Genomic DNA, 6,619 nt, shown 5'->3' with positions numbered 1-6,619 from the left:
GAGGGTGGCCGGGCGCGGTGGCTCAAGCCTGTAATCCCAGCACTTTGGGAGGCCGAGACGGGCGGATCACGAGGTCAGGAGATCGAGACCATCCTGGCTAACACGGTGAAACCCCGTCTCTACTAAAAAATACAAAAAACTAGCCGGGCGAGGTGGCGGCGCCTGTAGTCCCAGCTACTTGGGAGGCTGAGGCAGGAGAATGGCGTAAACCCGGGAGGTGGAGCTTGCAGTGAGCTGAGATCCGGCCACTGCACTCCAGCCTGGGCGACAGAGCGAGACTCCGTCTCAAAAAAAAAAAAGAAAAAAGAAAAGAAAAAGAAAAATCCAGAGGGATCCAGATAGAATAGTAGTATCTCTGAGCAGTGGGATATCAGATCATTTCTTTGTTCTGTGTTTTCTTTCTTTCTTTTTTTTTTGAGATGGAATCTTACTCTGTCACCCAGTCTGGAGTGCGGTGGCCGGATCTCAGCTCACTGCAAGCTCCGCCTCCCAGGTTTACGCCATTCTCCTGCCTCAGCCTCCCAAGTAGCTGGGACTACAGGCGCCCGCCACCTCATCCCGCTAGTTTTTTGTATTTTTTAATAGAGACGGGGTTTCACCGTATTAGCCAGGATGGTTTCAATCTCCTGACCTCCTGATCCACCCGTCTCGGCCTCCCAAAGTGCTGGGATTACAGGCTTGAGCCACCGCGCCCGGCCTTGTTTTTGTTTTTGAGACAGAGTCTCACTCTGTCACCCAGGCTAGAGTGCTGGAGTCCACTGGTGCAATCTTGGCTCACTGCAAGCTCCACCTCCCGGGTTCACGCCATTCTCCTGCTTCAGCCTCCCGAGTAGCTGGGACTACAGGCGCCTGCCACTATGCCTGGCTAACCTTTTTTTTTTTTTTTTTTTGTATTTTTTAGTAGAGATGGGGTTACACTGTGTTAGCCAGGATGGTCTTATCTCCTGACCTTGTGACCAGCCCACCTCGGCCTCCCAGAGTGCTGGGATTACAGGCATGAGCCACCGTGCCTGGCCAATTTTTGTATTTTTAGTAGAGACGGGGTTTTACCATATTGGCCGGGATGGTCTCCATCTCTTGACCTCGTGATCCTCCTGCCTTGACCTTCCAAAGTGCTGGGATAACAGGCATGACCCACTGCGTCCAACCCTTTTTTTTTTTTTTGAGACAGGGTCTTTCTCTGTCAGCCAGGCTGGAGAGCAGTTGCACAACCTCACTCACTGCAGCCTCAACCTCCCGGTCTCAGGTGACCCACCCATCTCAGCCTCCCGAGTGGCTGGAACCACAGGTGCGTGCCACCACACTCATCTCAATTTTTCTGTTTTTTTGTAGAGATGGGGATCTCCCTGTGTTGCCTAGGCTGGTCTCAAAATCCTGGGCTCAAGCAATCCACCCCCCTTGGCCTCCCAAAGTGCTGGGATTCCAGATGTGAGCCACTGTGCCTGCTACCAAATGTCTTTCACATAGAACTCTGACAACAATCTGTCTTTGCATTGACTGATAACTATGAAATAATGTACATGAAAAGCGCTTCGAAAATTATAACGCACCAAAGAACTCACTAATGAGACTCACTAGTTAGTGCTCAACACGATCAGTTATGAAACTGAAGACCTCTTTCCTCTGCTCAGCATCAACACCGTGCATTTAAATCAGTTCTGTGCTGCTCACTGCCAGATTTCTTAAATGTCGCAAAAGTCTCTTCAGAGCCTGGAAATGTACAAATGGCTTCACATCACATTTTTAGGTTCACAAGGATCTGATGAGAAACACTTTATGTAATGAAGAGTGGTAACATTTAAAAAGTAGAACAAAAAATGTTTTATGCTTTCCTCCCCAGGAGACACTAGCCCCCTCACTCCAGCCTTGACCCCTGGAGCAGAAGCCCCCAGGAATTTATCAGTTCCAAAGAAGAGCCAATGACCTCTCACAAGCTCAGATATCTACGACTGCAACAAACATTTAGAAGTGGTAATTCCCAACAAATTGCAGGCAATTTAGAGTCATTTGCCAAGATGCAATCTGCCCTATTGCTCCAGGGTCTTTAGGAAGGCCAGCCGGACCACAGCCGCTGCAGACTGCAGGGTGGCAAGTCTCACGCCAGCCTCAGAGCCTCCTCAGCAGAAGTCTGAATCCATAATTTACCCAAAACCAGGTTGCCGGCTTACCGTCACGGTCCCTGAATCCTGCATAAAACTCACCCGAAGGAGACCAGTTCTCAGTGCTGAAGCTACAAGACGAAAATGACAACTTCTGAAAGCCACGTCTTATTAAAAATTAAAACACCTAATACTTATGAATCTAGTTAAGGTAAAAATCTTGTACGTGAAGCACTCTGATTTGTTCCCTTGAAGTAATTTAGAAACTGCAAGTTCCAAGCTGGGTCTACCCTTTTTGTGACATTGTCAGGGATCCTGGAACCCTTCCCTGGGCTGACAGCTCAGGGAAGTCCCTAACACTCCAAAGCAGCTGTGTCTAGTTTCCTTGACTCTGAGTGTGTAGCAGGAAGAAGCCCGTCTGGAGAGAAACACTCCGAGGCAGAAATAGAAAATCTTTATTTTTATGAGATATTTAACTTTTTTCTACTTCTTTTAAAAGGAGTTTCACATCACCCAAATGAACCAAACGCAACCAACTCATGAGCACCTACCAAACGCTCTGATCGGCGTATAGAATGCACAGCAGTAAGCGGACGCATAACGAAGTCAAAGCAAAAACGGCCTGGGCTGCTTTAATTTGCAAAGTTTTTTGTTCGCCATGGAAATGCTTTATCTTTATGGTATCTCCAACATAACTCCACACTGCACCACGAAGCTATAAATTCCAAAGCTAATGGAATTTCTAAGCAACAGTGCAAGCCTGACACTGCATGAGGGGCCCTCACCCCAGTGCCTCTACTTACGTCACCCTCAGATCTCCACACAGGTGCACCTCAGCCACTGGTCTGACCCCCAGCCTCGCTGAGCCCCTGCTCAAAAGTGCCATTTCCAAGGCTGTGGGTTCCAGAGACAGAGGTGACTAAGGGCCCGACCCTGACTACAGCAGATGGGAAGTTACTTAATCTCCCAGGGCCTCAGTTTCCACATGGATGGCATGACACTCCCACACCTCGGGAGGGGCTCGCGGATGGCCTGATGCCTGAGACAGGCAGCACGAGAATCCGCAGTTTGGCAGCCTTCAGCAGCGAAAATGATCCCTGACAGTCCTCTGTTCACAACCCCTGCAGATGGTGGTGGACCAGCAACAACCAAGGGCCCCACGGTCCAAGGACAGTTTAGAGAACTCGCCGCAGCAACGTCACAACCACAAGTAAAGCATATTTAACTTTTAGAAACAGGATCTAAAACCTGCAGCCAGGCCGGGCGCGGTGGCTCACGCCTGTAATCCCAGCACTTTGGGAGGCCGAGACGGGAGGATCACGAGGTCAGGAGATGGAGACCATCCTGGCTAACACGGTGAAACCCCGTCTCTACTAAAAAATACAAAAAACTAGCCGGGCGAGGTGGCGGGCGCCTGTAGTCCCAGCTAATCTGGAGGCTGAGGCAGGAGAATGGCGTGAAGCCAGGAGGCGGAGCTTGAAGTGAGCCAAGATTGCGCCTCTGCACTCCAGCCTGGGTGACAAAGCGAGACTCCGTCTCAAAAAAAAAAAAAAAAAAAAGACCTGCAGCCAGGCGCCATGGCTCACACCTTTAATTCCAATGCACTGGGAGGCCAAGGCAGGAGAACTGTTTGAGGCCAAGGGTTCGCGATCAGCCTAGGCAACACAAAAGAACCTCTCTCTACAAAAAAAAAAAAAAAATTAGCCAAGGCCAGGAGCATTGGCTCACGCCTGTAATCCCAGCACTTTGGGAGGCAGAGGTAGGCGGATCACCTAAGGTCAGGAGTTCGAGACCAGCCTGGCCAACATGGTGAAATCCCCTCTCTAGTAGAGGCTGAAGTGAACAGTGGTCACACCACTGCACTCCAGCCTGGGTGACAGAAATAATAAATAATAAAATAAAATCGAATAAAAAAATAAAATAAAAATTAAAAATAATAAAAGAAATTAAAAGAATAAAAATTTTAAAAACCGGGCCAGGCGTGGTGGCTCACATGCCTATAATCCCAGCACTTTGGGAGGCTGAGGGAGGTAGATTACCTGAGGTCAGGGGTTCGAGGCCAGCCTGGCCAACATGGTGAAACCCCATCTCTACTAAAAATACAAAAATTAGCCAGGCATGGTGGCCCATGCCTGTAATCCCAGCTACTCAGGAGGCTGAGGCAGGAGAATTTCTTGAGCCCGGGAGACAGGTTGCACTGAGCTGAGATTGTGCCACTGCACTCCAGCCTGGCCAACATAGAGAGACTCTGTCTCAAAATAAATAAATAAATAATAAATTACCCAGGCACAGTGAGGCACACCTGTGGTCCCAGTTACTCAGGAGGCTAAGGTGGGATAATTTCTTGAGCCCAGGAGGTTAAGGCTGCAGTGAGCTGAGATCACACCACTGCACTCCAGCCTGGATGACAGAGCAAGACTGTCTCAAGAAAAAAAAAAAAAATTACAGTTAACATCTTTAACATCTCCAGAAAGATTTTTTTTTTTTTCTTTTTTTTTTGAGACAGAGTCTCGCTCTGTCGCCGGGGCTGGAGTGCAGTGGTGTGATCTCAGCTCACTGCAAGCTCCGCCTCCCGGGTTCCCGCCATTCTCCTGCCTCAGCCTCCCGAGTAGCTGGGACTACAGGCGCCCGCCACCTCGCCCGGCTAGTTTTTTGCATTTTTTAGTAGAGACGGGGTTTCACCGTGTTAGCCAGGATGGTCTCGATCTCCTGACCTCGTGATCCGCCCGTCTTGGCCTCCCAAAGTGCTGGGATTACAGACTTGAGCCACCACGCCTGGCCCAGAAAGATTTTTAAATGTTGATATACATATATTAAAAAAGGATAAATTTTTGAGTGTATATTCAGAAAGCAAAGGCAGAAAAAGAGTATTGAAAAGATATGAAAACACAACAAAAAGAAATGCAAAATATGTGAAAGATTTTAAATTTAAAGGATCACTCTAAATGGTCCAAAATCTAAATAAGATCTCAAATAAGTTCTAAAACGAGAAACGGTAAAGATAGAAGAGAAGAAATTATCAAAGAAACAACATCTCTGGTCAGATGCAATCAATGGCTCACACCTGAAATCTCAACTGTCTGAAAGCGCAAGGTAGGAGGACTGCTCAAGGCCAGCAGCTTGAGACCAGCCTGGGCAACACAGGGAGACCTTGTCTCTACAAAAAAACTGTAAAAAAATTAGCAAGGTGGGCCGGGTGCGATGGCTCACACCTGTAATCCCAGCACTTTGGGAGGCCGACGCGGGCGGATCACCTGAGGTTGGAAGATTGAGACCAGCCTGACCAACGTGGAGAAACCCCATCTCCACTAAAAATACAAAATTAGCTGGGCATGGTGGTGCATGCCTGTAATTCCAGCTACTCAGGAGGCTGAGGCAGGAGAATTGCTTGAACCCGGGAGGCAGCAGTTGCGGTGAGCCGAGATCGCACCATTGCACCCCAGTCTGGGTAACAAGAACAAAATTCCGTCTCGGGGGGAAAAAAAAAATCAGTGGGGTGTGCTAGTGCCTGTAGTCCCAGCTACTCCGGAGGCTGATGCAGGAGGACTGCTCGAGCCTTTTTTTCCAGACCTACCTCAGAAAAAACAGAAAAGAAATAGTATTTTTTAAGTCCAGAATTAAAGGACAAGTTTCTTCAGCACAACGAAAGAAAAAAGCCCCAAGCAAAACACAATATAATGAAATAACACTGTTGATAAAGAAAACATTCAAAAAATGTCTGAAGGGAAGAAAAAAAGCCCCATCCACACCGTATGAAGAGAATGGAGTCAGATCTTTCCAGTGCAGCTCAGAAAAACAGAAGGTGATAGTGCAATTCCTCCAAATCTCTGGGGAGGTGCCTGCTACCCAACCTAAACTGTAAACCCAGCTCATCTCTCCCTCAAGTTCTTTTGGCATGAGCACATAATACCAGTACCACAGCACACCAGTACCACAGCATGCCCATAACACAGCACCCAACACATACCATGCCAATAACACAGCACCCAGTACCACAGCACACCAATAACACAGCATGCAGTACCATGGCATCAATAACACTGCACACAGTACCACAGCACCCAGCACCATAGCATGCCAATAACACGGCACCCAGTACCACATTACACCAATAACACAACACCCAGTACCACAGCATGCCAATAACAGCACCCAGTACTACAGCACCCAGTACCCAGTACCATGGCATGCTAATTACACAGCACCCAGTACCATGGCACACCAATAACACAGCACCCAGTACCACAGCATGCCAATAACACAGCACCCAGTACCACGGCATGCCAAAGACACAGCATCCAGTACCATGGCACGCTAATAACACAGCACCCAGTACCACGGCACACCAATAATGCAGCACCCAGTACCACAGCATGCTAATTACACAGTACCCAGTACCACAGCACACCAATAACATAGCACCCAGTACCACAGCATGCCAATAACAGAGCACCCAGTACCACAGCACGCCAGTAACACAGCACCCAGTACCACAGCATGCCAGTAACACAGCACCCAGT

The 6,619-nt window shown here is 48.5% G+C and overlaps 1 protein-coding gene across 1 annotated transcript in view; it reads right to left on the bottom strand.

Moving 5' to 3' along the window:
• AXIN1 (axin 1) overlaps positions 1–6,619 on the bottom strand; it is a 55,066-nt gene that overhangs the window by 48,179 nt on the left and 268 nt on the right. The window lies entirely within an intron of this gene.

This window comes from Piliocolobus tephrosceles, chromosome 17, assembly GCF_002776525.5.
Source record: "Piliocolobus tephrosceles isolate RC106 chromosome 17, ASM277652v3, whole genome shotgun sequence".
NCBI classification, from domain to species: domain Eukaryota; kingdom Metazoa; phylum Chordata; class Mammalia; order Primates; family Cercopithecidae; genus Piliocolobus; species Piliocolobus tephrosceles.
This window is presented reverse-complemented; position numbering and strand designations above follow the sequence as displayed.